At 44.1% G+C, this 21921-nt stretch overlaps 1 long non-coding RNA gene across 1 annotated transcript in view; it reads right to left on the minus strand.

Moving 5' to 3' along the window:
• The window catches only part of LOC307194194, a 146959-nt gene that overhangs the window by 15005 nt on the left and 110033 nt on the right, over positions 1-21921 (minus strand). The window contains exon 3 of the long non-coding RNA XR_013830529.1: positions 21449-21635. This is a non-coding gene — a long non-coding RNA (uncharacterized lncRNA). The remainder of the gene's footprint in view (positions 1-21448; positions 21636-21921) is intronic.

The following is a 21921-nucleotide window of genomic DNA, read 5'->3' on the forward strand; positions in this document are numbered from 1 at the left end:
GCAGAATGTGGGAGGAAGAAGTGGTAGCCATAAAAGTGGGTAAGAACAACTAAAATTTTAACAACTTTTTACATATTAAGTGTGGGCTATTGTGACAGCGTAGGGGTCCCAGACACAGGGGAGCCCACACCAACAGCTCTTTCCCATGGGCCTTCACAGAGTGCTTATGAAAAAGATCGAGGGCAGGAAAGGAGACCTGAGAGTGTTCTCCTCTACTGTGAGGGTAAACAGGCTTTGTCAAAGTTTGAAGGTAGAGCGGGACTTCTTGGAGTAGCCCATCCAACATTCTGAGCCCTCATTAGTGCCTGGTGGTGACTGGCTGCCACTGAGAGACAAACAAAAAGCTCTCCTGTGAGTCCTTCTCCCCTACTTCAAGGCAAAGTTTGCCTGCAACAGAAGAGGTAGAAAACAAGCCCTCAATAGCTGTACTGAAATTGGGAAAACCTCTCTGCTGCTGGAGAAGGAGCAAGAAGCTCACTCTCATGCCAGACCCTCTGCCATCACAAGGCAGAGTTTGAATGCAACATGGCAGGGTGGGGGTGGGTGTGCTGCAGGAATACTGAAAAAGTTTAAACTTAAAAAAAGTTTTTTAGACCATTTACATTTAATGTAATTATAAAAATCGTTGAATCTAAACTTACTATTTTAAATGTTATTCTATTGTATTCTGCTATAAAATATGGCCCCAAATTCTGAAGGTAAATTTTCTTGGTAAGTTACTGTTTTTGCCTGGATGCCTAAGGGATTTCATTCTTTTTCTTTTAAATCTAGTAATATTTCTTGTTATTGCTTGGTCTGTGTTAATATTTGCAGGTACACAATATGTTCAATATGAAGTTTCAAATGTTGTTTAATTTCAGAAAAGTTTCTTGAATTAGTTTTTAGAATTTGTTCTGTTCCCTTGTTTTAGTTTTCTTCTCAGGGAACTCTAATTACTAATATGTTGGATCTTCTTTACTATCTTCAAAACTACGTACATATATAAAATATATATATATATAATATATGTAATATATATGTAATAATATATATAGACAAAAAGTATTCTCTTGAATGCTTTTCAGCTCATTTATTTTTATTTATTTATTTTTTTTGAGGCACGTGGGCCTCTCACTGTTGTGGCCTCTCCCGTTGCAGAGCACAGGCTCCGGACGCGCAGGCTTAGCGGCCATGGCTCACGGGCCTAGCTGCTCTGCGGCATGTGGGATCTTCCTGGACCAGGGCACGAAATCGTGTCCCCTACATCGGCAGGCAGACCCTCAACCACTGCGCCACCAGGGAAGCCCTCTTCATTTATTTTTGATTTAAAAAAATGTTTCTCCTTTCACCTCTATTTCTCTTGAAGCATCATTTGTTGTGTTTATTTGTTCTGTGCTCCTTATAGTTTAGACCTCATTTCTAAAATGATTTATTCTTTCATTTTAAATTATTTCATTTCTGTTTCTGAGTTTTTTTCTAGTTATGATTTATTTTGTTCTTTCATACCTTATATCACTTTCTTAATGTCTTTTAGTCATTTTGAAATAATAAATTGAAATTTTGATCAGTTTTATGGACATGTCTTTCTGGAATGGTTTCATTTTCCATAGGGATACTGCATATGTCTTTGTCTCCTTTCCTTAACTTTTTATGGAACTTGACCTCCATAGTTTCCTACTGCTCATTTTTTTTTTTACATCTTTATTGGAGTATAATTGCTTTACAGTGGTGTTAGTTTCTGCTTTATAACAAAGTGAATCAGTTATACATATACATGTTCCCATTCTACTGCTCATTTTTATGTGAAATTGGTTTCTGCTAATTTTTAGAAGAAGATGACTTTCTTCAGATAACATATTTAACATCATAGAGCTCATTCTGTGGTTTTTATATACTGTTAAAAACATAAAGGTTTTCTTTCTAACATTTCCTGGTTTTTCTCCCTTTCTCCTCTACTTTTATCTGAACCTTCTCTTTCCTCAGCACTATTGTCTCTGACCTGCTAAATCTGATTCCACTCCTAGCATTTTTTTTCTTAGTGTGGGGTCTTATTCTGAAAAGGAAAAAAGGCTGTCAGTTTCAAGATTTCATAGGGGCTAGACTGCCCCAGATTTTCAGTTCTTACTGTGACCTCAACCCTTTTCCAGTGAGCAAAATCCTACTGGAATCTCTGTTTTAGCTGTTGTTCTCAAATTACCTGTCTGTGCTTCTCGGTGAATACCTGTCGGCTATTTGAGGTTCTGTTCTCAGGTCCTTCAGTCATTCTCTTGCTTCCTTTGCTCTTCCAGCACAGATGTTGAGACAATGCAAATCTTATGGTTACTGGCATTTTTCCATCACCCACTACACTATAGTTGCAGGTTTGAGGATATAATTTGTCACCCAGTTATGTTTGCAAATGTAGCCCATGGGTTTTGGTTCTTGTGTCTAGCAGCTTTGTGGAAATTTGAGATCTGAAAACTATACTTCCACTGCCACCACCTTTTTGTTAGAATTTCTTGCCTATTTATTCTTAAATAGCTGCTGAATAATTCCCTGAGAAACCTGTCTTTATTGAACTTGTCTTTATTGAAACTTGTCTTTATTGTTTGATTGGATTACAATGTCCTCTTTTTCCAACTAGTTCATGCTTCTGGGGGGATTCATTCATTCATTAAACTTTTCCGTGAGCATCTATCACTGTGCACTAGGCACTGGGGATGCAAAACTGAACATGACAAATTGAGATCTCAGTCTAGGGCTATAAGATAATGATCTGCTTGAAGGAAGGACCAAAGAAAGGAAGCCTTGGGTTATCACAGACCTGCAGGCCTGGCTTTTCTGTGTAGTACAGAACAGGCTCTTACATTCTTCTTTTACTTATTTGTTTACCACCACCATTATCTTTATCATAATAATGTACATGTGCAGAGGAGTAATCAGCACAAAATGTGCTTTCATAGTCTTTCATTTGATCTCTACACTAGCCCTAGGACACAGTATTATTATAAGTGAGGAAAGAGAGGTTCAAAGAGAAGAAGTGACTTCTCCAGGGCCATGCTTCTCAATAAGTGACACAGCCAGGACATAAAATTTGGTGAGTCTGATTCCAAAGTTCTTCTTCTTTGCTCCATAGCCTGATATCTCTGTTGTTTTTCAGGGTTAGTTTGGGGAGATATGCAGTAGAAGTGTCTGTACAGTGTAGTGTCTGTACACTGTACAGTGAAGTGTCTTGCTTTTCTGGACACATGTACATGTGGCTGGTTCTACTTCCTCACTCCTACCTCTTCAAGTGGATGTGGACTTGATGTCTGGTGTCAGGGTAGCCATCTTACAACCATGAGGAAAATAAAAGAATCATAGAGATACTGTCCCTGAACCAAGGTTGCTGTTTGAGAAAATATGAAACTAATGACAAAATATACCTCTATGTGTTCAATCCACCATTGGTTAAGTATTCAGATATAAACAACCAGAAATGTTCCTGATACACTTGTCTTTGATATAAATAAGGACATCACAGACTTTAAAAATTTTCCTCATTCTAAGCAGTAGGAAGTAGTTAAAAGCATTATCTTAAGTATAAAAAGTGATGCAGATACAACTGGGGCTAGAGTTCTACTTTTGATGGAGACACTTCTTTAAAATCCTGCAATGTTTAATTTTATATTGAGCCTCGCTCAAGGCAGACTAGCGGCTACTGTATTCGAGGAGGCAACATGCATGCGGTTTCTGTTTACTAAAGCATTAGCAGAAACATATACTGAAATATATACCACCATATAATAGGTCCCAGATGTGTTATTATGTTTTTCTAAAGAGAAAAAAAAGATAGTTGGAGAATAAGTAACCAAAAAGCATTTTATGTCAATTTGATTGGGCTTGGTGGTAACTCAGCAGAGTGGAAACAAACCAAACTTGGAGTGAAAATGCACTGGGATTAAGATCTGGGTTACTCTGTTTAAAGTCAACAATCGGTCACTGAGTCCTCCTGAGAGCCAGATTACCTGTGTTATCACGTCTCAAGAAACCTTATGGCTTTCTGGTTCATCTCAATTTTAATGACAATTAAAAGAAGGTTAATGGACTGAGGGGTCTCTGGCCACAGAGAAGCAAAACTGGGATTCAATTCTGGCCTATTTTCCTCTGAAGTCCACATGATTGCTGCTTTCAAATATTTCAAAAGCAATTATGCTGTCTGTAAACTGAAGGGGAAAAAGCATTATTTTGAAAAAGCAGAGACTCTTCTGTGGGAGGGAGAAAGCTTTTTCTGGATGGCTCCAGTAAGTGGACCAATGACATCTGGTAAGTGGACATCATCAAAAGGCAGGTTTTGACTCTACCATCATCATCCAGAAAATCTCTATTTCCTGCCAGCTGTGCATTGGACAACATGGCAGGTGTGTCTCTAGATGACGTAAATAAAAATAAGATTCTTTTCTATCCTGTAAGGAAACAAAACTCTCACGGGGGAACTAGAATACATAGAGGTCAAGTGATTACACATCTATCTTTGTTTGGGGCCATGTTCTGAACGACTGAGGTTGCCAGGTAGTCCTTTCCTACATAATGGAGAGAGCAGAGAGAAAGGCAAGTGTCCAGCCAGAGCTACCCCATTAACCATCCCCCAAATTCTGCCACAGTAGATGGTGTGTATTATGAGCCATCAGAACATGCCTATGGGGCGGCCACAACAGGCAGATAACCTCCAAGCCTGCTGCGGTCTTCCACGTACCGGACAGAGGCAGATATATACGTGCTTTATTCCTTGGACAACTTTCTCTTTACAGAGATTCTTGCAGGACTCTTTGGATTTGGGATGTGAGTGTTACCCATCCTACGGACTGTGCTCCTGGGTCCTGTAAAAGGACGTGTTGAATAGGTAGCATAATAGATATTCTACGACTGCTCTGTATTTTAAGGCAAGAGAGTAGCTGCTGGCAGACTCTCCAGGTGCTGGACTGTGGTTAGTGCTTGAAATGTAATGCAAGTTGATACCCTCCCTGTACTCCACACCTGGAACAGCTGGATCCCACTGAGAAGAAACCCCAGGAGCTAGAACGTTATTCCTTTACTCTCCATGAAATATTTAAAACACCCCATATAGCCCTCGGAAGGCTTGAAGAGCCTTAAAGAAGGAGTAGATGGAAGGAGGCTATAAATCACTTTCACCTGGATGGGCTTGGGCCCAAGACATCCGAAATTTTCAGCAACACCAGGATGGAGGAGACTAGAGGAAAATCCACCCCATAAATCCAGCGTGGAGTGGGGCTACTAACCCTACTACGAAAGGCCGACCTCTGGGGGATACTCAGGACTTGCGGATTACTACATAATGATCTCATCCAAGTTCTGGGGCTGTCATTGTGGATATCGCCCAACAGAAGGGTGAGGAAGTTGAAGTAAATCCCTGTTCTCTACTCAGGAGCCAGAGAGATGGGGCCTGAGACTCTCCACCTGAAATTATACTGAAAGACACTTAGCAGAAGTGGGATCATCAAAGAAGAATCCAGCCCCCAGGGATGGGGAGAGAAGACAGCTGAGCAGAGCCCCTGTAGAGGCCGCTGGGTAGCTGGAAACTAAGTAGCACAGAGGCTCAGTTTTAGTGAGGGTGTTTTTTTATTATTATTATTGGAGTAAAATTGCTTTACAATGCTGTGTTAGTTTCTGCTGTACAGTGAAGTGAATCGGCTATATGTATACCTATAACCCCTCCTTCTTGGACCTCCCTCCCACCCCCCCAACCCTCCCATCTAGGTCGTCACAGAGCACCAAGCTGAGCTCCCTGTGCTATGCAGCAGGTTTTGATAGAAGAGAATCCTGTGGCCTGGGTCCACCTGGGGACCGGGAAAGCTGAGATTTGGACATCAGGGCTTCCCCCCAGCAGAGAAGTCCTTGATCGTCTCAGCAGCCAGGAGGATCACAGGGTCCCCATGAAGACTGAGTGTCCCGGTCACGCCCTCAAATCCCAGGACTGGGAGCCTGACTCAATTCCAAGCCCCACAAGGGGGGAAATGGAGGATACTGAGGCAGCCTCTTACTAGAGGAACTGGTTTATGAACTGCCTGCTTCCACCCACCTCCTTCAGGGTTTGTCTCCATCAAGTAGAAATGGTCCTCAGATACCTGCACACATTTCACCCGCAGACACGGCACATTCCATTCTGAACAGCTTGCCTCAAGCTGCCTTGAATTCTGCGCTTCCCTCCTTCCCTGCTGAGTCACCTCCCTGTTGACGCCTCACCTCTTCCTGCAGGCTTGATGCCTGCTGCCCTTCTTCAGCTTTCTATTTTGCTTCCCAGATCAGTACAGTTCAGACTCTCTGCCTGGCTACACCTCTTTCCTTTGCCCCAGCTGAGCCTGGATATCTTAACTTCAGCACAGAGCCCCGGGGGCAGCCTCTCTGCTGGATGTGCCCAGGCCCACGTACAAGACCCAGACAGTGACTGAGTGGCCTGCAAGTGGGCGACATCGGTGAGCCAGCAGCAAGCTACTGGAGGAGAGAAAGAACACGCTAACAAGAAAGTGTTGGACCTCTGCTCTCTTTCGAGGCTCACAACATTTTTCAGCACATTGCTAATTTTTTACTTTAATGAAGGTCTCTGAGGTTCAGAGATGGTGCTGGTATTAGAACCAGGAGGGGTCAAATAAAGGGAATTTTAATAAAGTCAGGTAGCGGAAATCACAAAGGACAATGAATTCTCTCAGGGACTAGCAACAATAAGGCTCTGCCATCACTCCTAGGCACGGAGAGAGTGTGGATCCTTGAGCAAGGTAAAGTTTGGCAGGAAAAGGAAAGCTCTAGAGGGCTGTGGCCAGCCCAAGGTGACTTGCTGGGAGGATGCTGGGGGAAAATGCCCTGCCCTCATTTCCCTCTCTCCTGTCTCCTGCCGGTGCCTCCTCGTGGCTCAACTCAACAGGAAGCCAAAAGGGCACGAATGAAGGGCAAAGACGCCCATGGGTGTTGTACACCCAGAGCAGGGCGGAGAAGGGAGAGAGTGGGTGTCCTACAGGAAGGGGCTGGTGAGCTAGGAGGCAAGAGAGGGAATGGTGTCACCGGTACCATGGTCCCCTAGTTGGGGAACTCCTCATTTGGATCAACAAAGAAAGGAATATGATCTTGGAGCTGTCCGATCACAAAAGTATTTAAAAAAACTCATTCCTGCTTTACAAAAAGCGCTGTCACCATCAGCATCAGCAATAACTGAGGATACTCCTAGCTGCCTGGGGGATAAGCCAAGCGCTGGACTAAATTCAAGCGTCCACTTTGAACTTGGCACTGTGCCCTAGTGGATGTCCTTGGACACTTACTGCCCTTTAAAGACTTAAGAACCACACACCCTGGAAACAACCAAGGTGTTTCTGTAAGGTAAGTGATGAACATGTACGGGTAGCACCTCCCCGGTTATAGGCACTATAAATATATGTCTACCAAGTTGTTCTCCCTTCGTGTCCTAAGCAGTAATTCTGAGCTGCTGTGATTGGTGGGCCAGGCATTGCAACACCTGTGCATTTTTCCATGTGGATAGTGATTTTCTATCCTCAGTGGAGGTCCTGGCAAATAGGGCAGACACACCCCTGTTTCATCCTGTACTGAAGGTGTTACAAAAATGTGAAGCCAGATGTGGCCCGAGCCTGGTGAGATGGGGGATCAAATTCCTCGTGAGGTTTTCTTGAGCTAGCTCTTGACAGAAGCCTTGGACATCTGTGACAAGATGACAAGAACCTTGGCTCTTTCCAGGGCCAGGTTTTCTGAACGATTTCACCATGTTCCTGTGGATGGGCATGGGAAGGACCACTAACCATAGAGCCTGTGCCACTGCCCCAGAAGACTCACGTCCTCTATAATGGCCTCCTCACTGGAATCTGGTCTGCAGACACTCTATAAGAAGCCTTTCTGCTGCATTTCTGGGCTGCAGGAACTACTCTACAGGCTTTATTTCCTACCAACTACTGGGAATCCATCTGTTCAGACTTGACTTATTTATTTTCCTAACTCACTGCCTCATAACCATGTCCTACCTCCCTCTTGGTCCTTTGGGTTGATCTTTCCCTTGGACCAGGGTCCTGAATGTGTGCTTCAGCCCTGCCTTATATGCTGCTTCTTGGCCAGTCTCACCGAAGCCCTGCAACCCACCCTGCCTGGGCTGGGGCTCAGGTGCTCACAAGAGCAGGAGAATCTGATTAATGGCACAGTCCCTTCTGGGAGCAAGGCCACTTATGGAACCCAGGGCACAGTGCTGCACAAGCATCACTTCATGTTACCCCACAGCAATACTAGCAAATAAGCTGGGGTCCTTTTTCTCCTTTTCAGGTGAGGGAAAAAGGCTAAAGTAACCTGCCCAAGGCTATGTGACTAGGAAGTAGCACAGCCAGGATTCAAGTTCATGTCTGTGTCAGAAGCTGGCAGGACCCACAGGTAAGGCTTTGGGAACCAGCTGCTCTAAATGAAGACAATCTGCTTCCATCTCATAAAGGCTGATGTCTCCCTTTCTGCTAATTATTGCAGCACAGAGATAAGAGAGAAGGATGGTCTCTCTCGCTTCTGGCTGTCAGAAAGTTTGTAATAGATTTGGGGTATTTGCTCTCTATCCTCTGCTTCCTAGACCAAAGGAAATGAAGGGCTGTGCACTGGCTGGTATTTCGGGGTCCTAGACAATCCTTTTTGGCACAGGAACAAAGGTAGGCCAGAGTTAGAACAGAATGTCCTCAGATAACATGAGCTCTCTCTCCTATTACACACACACACACACACACACACACACACACACACACACACACACACACCTCTTGACGTACTTGCTGATTACAGCTGCACGCGGGACATGAAAACTTGCCACCCGAGGAACATGGGAACATCCACTGGACTTCCTTCCTCCGCTGCACGTGTGAGCCTGCTTGCAGAGAGTGGGGGGAGGGAACAGCAGCCTTCCCCCTCTTTGCTGTCCACTTAGCCACAGGCTGGTGGTCTCTGCAGAAGTGAACCAAGGAACTTTTTTTTTTTTGCAGTATGCGGGCCTCTCACTGTTGTGGCCTCTGGCACTAACTTATGAGTTGACTTCCTGCTTCCTGGTGCCATTGGCAACCAGTCCACAAGCCCTTCCCGTAACCTACAAACATCCCCATAAGATCCTTCAGGGAGATGAAGCAAACTGCTCCTAATGAAGCTCTGTGGTTCCCTTGGGTCCTTGCAGTCATTTCTGAAAATTCTGGGGCGGCCCCAAAGTAGAAGCAATCCCAACCCTGAGAACAGCTTAGGCCTGCAGCACATGTCTTATGGCCTAGGAGCTGTACCAGGGGGTTATTTTTATAACCTCCAATTTTGCTTCGGGGACCAAGGCTTGAAACTAGCTACGGACTTCGATGAAACGAATTTGCAAGTCTCAGCTGAAATCTGGAAGCAGGTGATCTAACATCTGGATACCTGACCGCTACAACCAACCAAGTGCTTTCTCATCCTCTCTAAAACCATGCTGTCAGCCTGAAAGAGGAAGAGGAAGCCAACCGAGTTCTGATGATGCTTACAAGTCAATTTCTAGTTCTGCTGACTTCTTAGGCTGCTAGTTTCAGAAGGTACACTATAACAATGAACAGTGATAATGATACTGCTTGGTATTTACATCAGAGCCCCTCCTCAACGGCGATCACCATGTGCTTTTGGAATTGCCTGACTCGTTCTCCTGATGCTTCGGTTGGCCTACATCTCCGCCATGCTTCAGGTCTTCTTTTGCGGTGGCTTGAATTCCCCTTCACCACATGGCAAGGGAAGCCACCTGGTCTGCTCTTTCAGCTCCGCCTTTTCTTATCCTCTCTTATCCTCTGTTCCCTCCACTCCCTCCTGCCCCCACTCGCCCAAGTCCAAAGTCGCGGACAGACAGGCGTAGTATAGGAGTTGTGGGGCAGTGATGGAAGGAGGACAGTGTGATCAGGGCAGTAAAGAAGAGAGGGTGCCTTTTCTCCCTCACTTAAGTCCTGATCAAAAGAGTCTTCAGAGTAATCAGGTCCCGATTATCTGTCTTTAAAATAAGGAACTTGAACTTGAGGGTCTCTGAGGTTCCCACCAGCTCTGAGGAGATCATTCCATCAACATTCCACGACCCACTTTTGGATCATCAAGATGGAAACCTATTGCTTTTCCTCTGTCCCAAACACTTCCCCCACCAAAACTGCTGTAAAATAAATGCTTCCCATCCCAAAATACCATGGATTTTTCTATCATGAGAATGGACACAAAAGACACTTCTGCCATAATTCTACCCTGCTTTAGTCTGGAAATCTCTGGAGATGTTTTTGTTTTCACAGTGACTGGGGGAGCCCACTGGCATTAAGGAAGTGGGAGGTCAGGGACCCCCCCAGCCAAATCCTGCGAGGTTCAGGGTAGTGCCTGTCCCTGGCATATTAACAGATATTTAACAAGTCTGTGTATGGACTGAGCAGAAGCATGCCTGTCATTTCCCTTTCTAGGGCCTCCCTTCTTAGGGAGTAACTTTCAAGTGAGTCACGCGCACACACAAGGGCAATGTCCTCACATAGGAATGACAATCTGGGTGCAAATCCTCATTCTCCGTCTCTAAACTGTAACCTCCTCGGGGGCAGGGACAATGGTCCATATGGGGTCATCAGGGCTGTTCACAAGTATTTCCAGGTCTTTTTATTCTGGACATAGGCTAGGATTACATTTTCCCGCCCCTTTGACATTAGCCGGAATCCAATGACTTGCTTTGGCCAATGAAATACGATTGGAGGTGATGTGTGTCATTTCTGGGGGATGCTTAAGAGCCAGCGTGCAAACCACCACGCTTGTTTCCTCGCACTGTGGTGACCACGGATCCTCATGAGAGGGGACCTCTGGGTGACTGGGTGGCTGGGTGGGGAGTCTCCCTGCAGAGCTGTGCTGAGCACGGAGACTCTAGTTTCCCCGAGGCAGACGGCTAACAGAATGTGAGCGAGGAAGAATCGACCGTTTTGTGCAGCTGCTGTGATTCGGAGGTTACTTGTTACCACAATATAAATTGGCTCATGCTGACTGCTATTGTCTAATCTGGATTTTTTGAGGAAGACCAATAAAAAGTATCCTTACTTCTTTACCTGACATCTGAACAAATTGAGAAATAAGATGAAAAGAAAGGTAGATGGAGGCGAAACTCTTAGCTTTGTTCCTCATTTAATCCAGAGAACACTGGAATGAAGCCATCCTCCCATGAAGGGTGTGATGGCGGGTTGGGTATGCCTGATGGGCCAAGGCTCACAGTTTTATCGGGACATGTGTTCTAGCCCAGTTAGAGGAGGTGTATTAGTTTGCTAGGACTTCTGTAACAAGTACCACAGACTGTGTGGCTTAAAAAAAAACCAAAAATTCTTTTCTCGCAGATCTGGAGCCCACAAGTCCAAGATCAAAGGTGTCAAGAGGGTTAGTTTCCTCCAAAGCGTCTCTCCTTGGCTTGTAGATGGCGATCTACCTGTATGTTCATCTGGTCTTCCCTCTATGCATGTCTGTATCCTGATCTCCTCTTCTTATAAGGACACCAGTCATAATGAATTAGGGCTCACCCCAATGACCTCATTTAAACTTAGTTACTCCTCTAAAAGCCTCATCTCCAAATACAGTCACATTCCAAGATACCAGGAGTTAGGATTTCAACATACGATACTGGGGGTGGGAGGCAGATGTGATTCAGCCCGTTACAGCAAGCTTCTGAGTTGGCAATGCAACTCCAAACAGCCAAAAGAGAGGCGCTGAGACAAGCACGACCCATGAGAGTCTCGACAAGTGCACTAGTCACGTGGCACTCTTTCCAAATTGACTGATCACCAGCCCCTGCAACCTTTCCAAGGGTCACATGGATTGGGTTCACGGGGACATTCAGTAAGACAAATGGTCTCTTTCGTGACTTTTCTTACATTGTACTGGTTTTCTTTCTTTATTTTTTTGGTTTGGTTACTACTATTACGTCATGTTACTCTTTAGCCCATCTGTTTATTTTCTGCCTACTCCATCCCAACTGTCTGCTCAGCTAGGAAAAAGGCTTTCCCAGTCTCCTGACTACACCCTGCATTGTCCCAGGCCCACAGCAGCTGCCTGATGGGGGTGGCAAATTGGGCTCTGGGTTTATTTTTGACTTTTGAGTTTCTCACACTGAAAACTGGCCTGAGAAATAAGAACATGGTATAGCAGATCCTGCCAAGGCAAATGGTAGGAGAACCCTTCAGGCACAGGGCTGCCAACTATCTCCCCAGGTTAAACAGAGCCGTTGTGAAAGCAGCCATTGGTCCCTGTGGTCCTACTGGGTATTGGGTGTGTCTGCCAAGACCCACTGCCTTTGGGAAGGAAGACTCCCATGGGGAACCAAGCCCAACGTGCATGGCTCTGCCACAAGAAGCCAAAGTGGCCTCTGAAAGATTAATGGGGCATTTGGCTCTCTGTGTCTTAACAAGGGAGACGGGAAAAAGCTTTCTGAAAACCAGCAGCGGCTTCTGGCAGAGATTCCAGGGGCGGGGTTGAAGGCTGCAAGATGGCCCCTCCATACATTCTCTTTCTCAACCCTTGCTTTCCTTTTTCCCACAGTCTCTCACCATCCTGCGTCTCTTGCCTCCTCTTCTCATTTCTTCTTTGGTGTTTTGCCCTGCCCAAATGATCTCTGCCTTTCCTTTCATTTGCCCTGTCATCTTATCTTCTTCCTGTCCTCATTTATCAGGGGTGGGGGGAGATGGGGGCATTTTGTATGGTGGAAAGACACAGGTTTTGGAATGCAGCCTGGGCTTTCAGCTCACCCCTGCAACTTTCTAAAGTGAGTGCAATGGACATGGGTTGTGTTTGTCCCCTCCCTCTGGGGATGGCACTCATAAATGCCGTCCCCTGCTGAAGGTGATTCTGTCAATCAAGGGGCACCGCCAGCCCACCGCAGCTGTGGGCACATGATCAGAGCATGCAATCCCACCTGACTCAGTGGTTTGTCCAAGGCAACCAAGAAGGGGAAATCAGAATGCTTCTAGGGGTCAATATGTGCTACAAGCTCGAAGGACCACAGAAACCTGTGACTTCTGGGAGTCATCTTCCCTCCCCATAGAAGAGAAGCTTTCTGACAGTAAAGCAACACAGAACAAAGCAGGGTCAAAGACAGGGCACAGATGGGGCACCTGAATCCAGGGAAAAAAAACTGCATCAACCCTTCCACCTTCCCTGTACTTTTCCATCACATGAGCCATTATGTTGTTTTTTTGTTTTTTTTTGCCTTGAGCCAGTATGAATTTGGTTTCTGTCTCTTGTAACCAATGGAGCCCTAATGATAACACTGTGACTTTAGGCAACTTATTTAACTTCTTGGAATCTCAGTTTTCTCACCTACAAATGGACTTTTTGACCCTTGTGCCCCCAGTTTAAGTGGGGTGCATCCAAAACAAAATATGCTCACCTATGAAACTCAGCACAGCTTCTTGTAATCATTTCTACAGTAGACGCTTCTCCCACTAGACTGAGAGCTCAGGGATCGTGTCCTATTCATCCAAGTATTTTTAGCACTTACGCTGGGAGCTCGATAGATGTTGATTCACTCCCATTTTCCCCCTTCCTTCTTTTCTTCTTTATAACCTCCTGCTTGTAGCTCTTACTTCTTTTCTTCTATTTTCTTTCTTTCCTGGGCCAAATTTCCAGCCAATTTCCCCTGGTCCTCCTGCAGTTAAGTTTCCATACCTGATACTCGGTGTACGTGCAAAAATTACTGTCATTAGTAATCGTGTGCCCAAGTGGTGCTGTAAAGAAGGTCTGTTTCATCTGTCCTTGCCAGGGAAGGGGCAACTGGCCAGCTGTGCCCATAAGTGGATAGTTGCTGCAAGTACTGCAAAGCTTTAATAGCTAGAAATAATTGCTAGTGCAAGAATTAGGTCCAGCCAGAGGTAATTTTAGCTTGGTGTTAAAGTGACAGATCATGAAATTAGTCACACGCAGATTCCCTTTCTTCCCTCACCCACCCAAGTCTGGCCCTCTCCTTAACAAGGGACATTTCTGATATTGCATTCCTGGAACATTCCCACACAAGCAGGCGGTTATCCCAAGGTGAGCATGGCGTCAAGCAAACTCCTCTCCTCTTTTTCTCCATACCAGTCCCTTCTTCTGGCTTTTCCGTGTGGGTAAATGGCACCAACATTTTCCCAGGCACCAGGATCCCAAGCTGGTGATCATGTTATACTCCTTTCACTTTGTTCCCCAGTCACGAATATTCCATCTCAAATCCATCTCCTCTTTGACTGCCATCACCCTAATGCAGGACCACTTACCTCTCACCCGTGTCAGTTTAGGAGCCCTCTGTTTGCTTCCTTCCTCTCTAGTACCTAATCAGCCCAGCCCTTTACTCACTCTAACACTTTTAGGGGCTCCCCACTGCCAAGTGAATCAAGCAAAACTTTTTCACTGCAGAATTCAAGATGCTCTGCAAAATCACTCAAGCCAAGTCTCTGGCCCCATTTCCACTTTGTTCCAGCCAAACTATTTCACATCCTATTCCCTGCCTGATCTGTTCCTGAATTTGCTCTGCTGCTACTACTGCCTTGAATACCTTTTTTTTTCCTGTTAGAAACCCAACTATTTTCCCAGGACTAATTCAGACTCTGTAGGGATGGACTTCCTTCTGGCCACCTTGACACCATGGAAGGGACAGACCAAGGACGAGAACATTCTTGCTGGTTTAAGTTGCCTCGTGTTTGGTGAGTTTGATGGCTGGTCCTGTTTCACCAGTTTTAACACCAGGCGGCATCTTATTGTCTCCAAACGTTAATGTCATCCTCAAAAGGTAAGAATTTCCATCCCTGAGAGTCTCCCAGAATAATAGCTACTGATTAGGGGGCACTTCCTCTGTGCCAGGCTAAGCGCTTTCCACAAATTATCTCCCTAACTCCTCGCCGTTACTTTATGAGACAGATGATTGTTACCTTCACTTGACAGCTGAGAAATGAGGCTTAGGGAGGTTAGCTTACTTCCTCTGGGGACTGTCGCTAACAACAGGTAGTTCTTCAGATTCTAAAGCCCATACTTCCCACTCAAAACGTGCTACAATTATCATACAGAGCAAGGAATGAAAGCAGTTATCATAGATGCTGTCTGGAGGAATATCTTTGGACGATCGTTTTCCTGAGGAAAACTCATGCCCTTTGTATGTTTTGGGTATAAGTCAGTCTCATTACTTATGTCATGATCACATGTCATACAATCTTGTTTCCAAAAATTACTGTTTGTATTGCTATTTAAATGTGAGATTTATGACCATGCCGAGGGAACCTCAGTTTTTCCTATACCATCCCTGGCTAAAGAAAATAAACTGAAACATTTTCCCTTTTACAATTTCCCTGGAAACAAGTACCCAGGCTAGTAAGACAGAAAATCATCTGCTCGTCATTTTAGTGTTTAAACACAATTTCCCCAAATTAATGTGTTTTAGAAAGACCTAGAAATTATTGAAGCCTCTGACTCACGGATGCTTTCAAGTCCTTCAGCCTTTTGGGTCATGTTAGTTGTTAATGTAAAATCAAACAAAGGTTGAGGCCTCAACCTTTGAAAATAACAGAAACTGGCCAGCTGTCAGAAGCTTCCAGGAAAACAAAAAGAAGCTTGAGGAGAAAATTTGAAAGGCTTTGTATATGTTAATTACAGACACTAAGGGTCAAAAACAGGAAAGGGGAACCAAGACAGAATGAGAGGAACACTGAACATTAGTCAGGGTGATGCTAGGTTATGCTGCATTAACAAACTCCCAGATCTCAGTGACTTGCACATGAAAATGTATTTTGCTCACATAGAGTCCACTGCAAGACCCATGGTTCTCCAGAGAAACTCCCTTCCAAGTGGCGATCCAGGGAGCCAATATGCTTCTATCTTGAGATTCTACTATCTCAACACATGGCTTCTGGGGTCACTGAGTTGGAGAAAGAGAGAGCCAAAGAGTCATGAAGGAGTTATTGATACTTCAGCCTGGAAATGATACATGAGACTTTAGTTTGTGGTCCATTGGCCAGATATAGTCATATGGCTTTGCCCCCAACTTGCAAGGCTGCTTCAAAGTATGGAAGAGCTCATGTATATTAAGTAAGCAATCAGTGCTCTGAAATGAGGCCAGGGCTCAGGTCATTTAACGTACTTCTTCTTTTTTAAAATATGTTATTGAAGTATAGTTGATTTACAATGTTGTATTAATTTCTGCTGTACAGCAAAGTGATTCAGTTATACATATATATATTCTTTTTCATATTCTTTTCCATTATGGTTTATCACAGGATATTGATTATAGTTCCCTGCGCTATACAGTAGGACCTTGTTTATCCCTCCTGTATGTAACAGTCGTTTAATGTACTTCTAATCATTTACTAGGCAATCTCCTAAAACACATGAAACTTTCATCTTTAGACTCCGGTACTTTCTACAGTAGAAACTGAAGCAGAAGAAAGAGAGAGAAAAGAGGTAGCAAAGGAGAATAGCAATTTACTCTGATTTGAATTTAATCTCTTTAGCAGACAATTTGAAATTTACATTTGTATCTCATTTTAGAGACTTTAATACCACAGAACAGTTCGGCAACCAATATTCTAGTCCCGATGATGTCATTAACTAATCTGTGACCTTGAACGTCTAACTTTACTTCTCTGATTCTCAGTGCTCATCAGTACATTGGGAATGATGAGTCACGCTTCACTGAGTTACTGTGAAGTTCACGTCACATGTCTGAAATGCTTAGCAAAGTGCTCGGCTCATAGTAGGTGCTGAAGTGTTTGTTGAATGAATATCCATGAGCAAATTAACTGCTTCCTGTTTAATCTAAAAGAAGCTGCTAACATCATGAAATGAAACATAAATGGTGCAAAGGGCATAGGATCATTTTAGTCACTCAGAATGTCATGGTTGGTAAATTCTTTCCTGTGGGGGAATGTTTTAAAATAAAGGTAACTCACTCTACTCCACTGAGTTATTATGAAACTCAAAGTAGCTACCAGTGAAAAGGCTGTGTAAACTGTAAAGTGCCATGTAAATGTAAAGTATTGGTATTAATAATATCATGACCAGGACTGGCTTAAAGGTATGCGACCTGTGCTGTAGCCATACGCATCCCCACGTTGGTTTCACAACCTTCGGTCACCACTTTGAAATTTTTAATAATTTTTGAGCAAGGGCCCCCCCCCCCATTTTCACTTTATCCTGGGCTCCACAAATTATGAAGCTGATCCTGGTTGTGACTCAAAATGTTGCTTCTTTTTGTCAAAAGAAGGGAGTTAGGGTTAGAGATGCTTCTTCTGGTCCCTTGCAGCCCTAAAATTATGTGATTCTAAAAAATATTCCAAATGTACCATTTTTATTTTTGTGTTTTTTTTTTAAACTCTTTACCATTCTTCTATTTTGAATCAAACATTTTTTAACGTATCAGTTATTTCTCACAAGCTCTCAGTCTTTTAGTCCCCACTCCTGTGAAGCCCTGGGAAAAGATTTCATTTTCCCCCCTAGATTCAGTCTACTTAGCGAAAATCCTTAGAGACAATTCTGACTTTGTGTTTTTATGAGGCCTCTTTCAAAGTATGTCGTGTGCACACTTCACGGTCTGGATTCTAGACTGAAGACTGGTATTGGTATTGAGTAATATGTTTCATGCTTTTGCCAAAGAACATATTTTTAAAACATCTACACCGGAAAGAGAACTTTGGAGTCATGTTGCTCTGCTTCCGAACCAGGGAAGCTATGATGTAGCAGAACATGTAGAAGACATGGCGTTTGTAGATTTCCGTTCACGTTCTTGTTCATCAATTACTGTGTATGTGAGCCAAACCAAGTGGCTTAAATCTCTCTGGGCCTTAAGTTTCCTCATCTGTAAAGCGGGATGACAGAGGACAGGGACAAGTAGTATCTATTTCATAGGATTCTGAGGGGAAGATATGAAAATAATGTTCTTGAAATGAGTTTTAAGTTGTGATGTATCCACCGAAGGGACTAACATAGAGTTGTTTCCGTTATAAAGAACTTCATCTCATGAATGACCTCATCAACCATGATAACCTGAAGAACTAAAATGACGCCCTCCACTGTTTCCCTTTAATATCATGGTGCTTAGCTCCACAGATTTTCCTGGGTTAAGCAGAAAACAGGTTATTTTGTTGATGGAGATTCACTTAACAAGTATCTTTTGAGCATCCACTGCGAGCTCAGCACCTTGCTAAGCACACACCAAGAATTCTGATATTAGCTCACAATCCAATAGAGCCTCAAAACCAAAACTACACACTATTATACACTTGATCATAAATATTCCATTGGCAAATACTTAATGCGTATCCACTACATGCCAGGTCTATACTATGTACATTTTTAAAGGAGAGCTAGGAGGTGCTATGGGGATTATAACAAAGAGATCAACCAAGTCTTTTTTTTTTTTAATGTGAAAAGGAGGGGAAAGAAAGTTGATGTAAAAACCGAAAGCAGAAATCCTCAGGGAATTAATAGCAAAATACCATGATGGGCCATCCCAGTTAAGAAGGGTTACCCTTGGGCCAGGGGTGGGATGAGTAGGCAAGAAAAGTAAACTATTAAAATAAAGTATGAATTTACGTGCTGCTAGTGTAAAATAAGGTAAGATTTATAACTGTTTCCGAAGAATCTCAAAAAGGAGAGAGTAAAGGGGCCTAGAATAGAAGAAACCTGAGGGAGATTAAAGGAGGCAACAGGGTTGGGGGAAGGGGGGGAGAGACAGTGAGGCAGCAAGATGCAGAAAGACTTGGCACCAAGGAGAGTCCACCGAGACGCTCCCAATGGCAGGAATGGCTGTTGCTTCCAGTTGTGACAACTGTGCCTTGCACGACTCTAGGAAGAGGTTATCAACCTCCGGTTCATACAGTTATAAAACAATTTCTCAGCAGATGGTAATAAAAGTCTCAAGGCAAACGAGCTTGTTTTTCTAATTTACACATCATCTGGACTACAGGACTATGCTGGCTAGGGGAATTCTGAAAAGAGCTGTTCAATTTTATATCGCTTCTGGGAATACAGTCCTTACTCTTGGGCATCGCCTCCAAATATTCATTTAAATTATACTATACAGAATCTCCTTGTATGCACGGGATTTTGAAAAACTCAAGGGAAAAGGTCAGTTGGTGGTGGTGGTTAGCGAGGAACAGCTAGGCAGGGAGATACTGGCAAGAGGTCAGGAACTCAGCAGAAGCCCCAAGTCACCAGGTTCGTTTTGCCCCAAGGCACACACAGCGAGCCAGAACACTGAGATGCCAGGTTTGCAGCCAAGAGAGGGCTTATTTGAAAGGCAGCCGCGCAAGGAAACGGAGAGAACAAATCTCAGATCCGCCTCTGAGAAGGCAAGGGACTCAGGTATTTATGGGATAATGAATATAGAAGCAGGGTGGCCTGAGGCGTGGGGAGCACGGGGCAAGGTGATTGGAAAAAGGTGCACTGATTGTAGTCCTGGGCAAGTGTAACTCAGCTACAGGCCTCCTCACCTTCTGAGGGTAGAGGTCATACAGCGGACACTCGTGCATGCCCAGTTGAAACACTGGTGGTCCTATCCAGTCTTCACTATCCACTCTTAACCCGCTCAGCTCAAACTAGGCTCAGCTGACTCCAAGTATCTAGAAAACAACTTGGGCAAATATCTTACTGCTGAGGCTACATAATGCGTGGAGGATGTGCAAGTCTTAGGACGACCTTGATTAGTGAAGGCAGGTGAAATGGATTTAACCCACTGTTGCACTAACCATGTTAAACGTGTCTTTCAGATGAAATCCCCTCTTGCCCAACAGATACTCAAGCCATTCTGTTGGTCCTTCGTCTTTAAAAGCACACACAAAAATGGGGCTACTGGTTTTTAAACTCTACTTGCCGGGTGTGGTCTGATGGGCAGATTCCTGGATAATGTTGCCAAGAAACCTGGAACCAACTCTCTTCCCGCTGAACCTATGTGACTTTAGGAAAAACCGCTTCACCTCCCTAAACTTCAGGTAAACACACCTGTCTTGCCTCTCCCATCAGTTGTGATGAAAACAAAACAAAGCAACACAAGGACAGCAACAGAAGTCTCCTTGGATGCAAGCACGGGCTGTAGAAATGGAGGAAGTTATTCATGCTATGGTCCACGTTCTTGTCCCTGAACTCTGGGGGGCCACATGCACAACGGTAAGTGACCCTGGGATAGGCCATCGTTTTCTGCAGGGGGAAGACGCAGGCCGATCTAAATGGTTTCAGCTGCTGGGAAGTGGCGCTCACTGGACCCGGGAGATGTCCTAGCATTCCACAGCAAAGGCTCTCATTCTACTTGAAAGCACAGATTTCTCCGCCCCTCACCACCCCCAGAATCTCTAATCTAGATTTGAAACCACGTCACTTTTTCCTGAGATTGTCAAACTTTTGCATCTAATTATCAGTTGGAGTCAGTGTAACAAAACCTGCCTTTCTACGCTGGGTTTTATTAAAATACCTCTGCTGTCAGGCGTGCTGTGGCAAACTTGCTGCTAGTACATGCAGTGGGGTTTTCTCCCTGAGAGGAGAGCTCCAGCAGGTTTTATACATCAGTGCTATTAACTGGAATGGCAGACACTTACTGTAAGCGCTATCACTTCCGCTTTTAAGAAACAATGAACTACTTCCTGGCTTTTCAATTAGGAGAGCTCTGGGGGGCTATGAAGGGAAAATGTAATGTATAATAAACATGCTAAGGAACAAGCATGATTAATGGCAGTTTAGAAGGTTCTTTTAAGCTGACGCTTCATAGCCCAGGAATCTGCATTTACTGGCATCCTCTGAAAACCTAGCTTCCATGAATACTATAATGAATGCTCGGAATTCAGAAAGCCCCCCAAAAACTCACTTTGAACTCTATGTAGTTGGCTCAAGAAATCTTCTTTGAAGGAAAGGCTGAAAGACTGAATGCCCTCTGTATCGTTTTATCATTTGCATTGGAAACTCCTGTGAGGACAAGGGGACAGGCCTGCCTAGGGTTCAGCTTCCCCCTGCAGGTGATTTGCTAGGGATGGAGGTGTGCAGGGAGGAGAGGGAGGGAGGGAACGCAGCTTAAGTCCTAGTACTTTCTTAGGTCTTCTGAGCCTTTCAACATAGAAAATTCTAGACAAGGTCATCAGACCTGAACATATCCCCCAAATCACTCTCATTTGTACTCACCTCTCTCCTCCCATCCCTGGCCACAGAGAACTAGGTTTTCCTTCCGTCTGACCCTGTGCTTTCCTCAGTTTTTCCAATACGGTGCTTCACTGCATTCTCAGCTGTCTCTGCATCTCAATCACTCTGGCTTCTTGTCTCCACAGACACGTTCATGTCCCCTTCACCATAAGGGTGATTCCTTCTCTTTTCATCACAGCCAAATGCCAAAAACATGCTGCCCACACACTCTTAACCTGTCACCATTGCAATCTGGTTTCTTCCACCACCTCTCTCCCTGAGGTTTCTAAGAATGACCACATATCTTCCTAAAAACATCTCTTCAATAATTATTGTAATTTACCTTTCTGCTGCCTGTGATTATTTTCACACTAATCTTCTTTCTTTCTACCAGTTGTATGATGATGGTTTTTCCTCCTCCTGCTACTTCCAATTGCTCTTTTTCCAATGTCAGCAATTCAAATCGTCCTTTGAATGCAGGATCATCACAGAATTCCAACCTCACTTTTCTGTAATATGAGTTTTTTCACCTGTAAAGACAGGGTGATGTTGGGAATGTGAGTGATGCAGCCACTTTGGAGTTACCATTTAACCCCAAATTTCCACTCCTAGTAGTTACTCATATACCCAAGGGAAATAAAAACAGATGTGAGCACAAAATCTTGTATACAATTGTTCATAGCAACATGGTTCATAATGTCTAAAAGGTGGAAACAACACAAATGCCATCAACTGAAGAATGAATAAACAAAGTGTGATACATCCATACAATGGAATATTAGTGATAAAAAGAAATGCAGTACTAGTACATGCTAT

The sequence above is a fragment of the Stenella coeruleoalba genome (assembly GCF_951394435.1).
Source record: "Stenella coeruleoalba genome assembly, chromosome: 11".
Taxonomy (NCBI): Eukaryota; Metazoa; Chordata; class Mammalia; order Artiodactyla; family Delphinidae; genus Stenella; species Stenella coeruleoalba.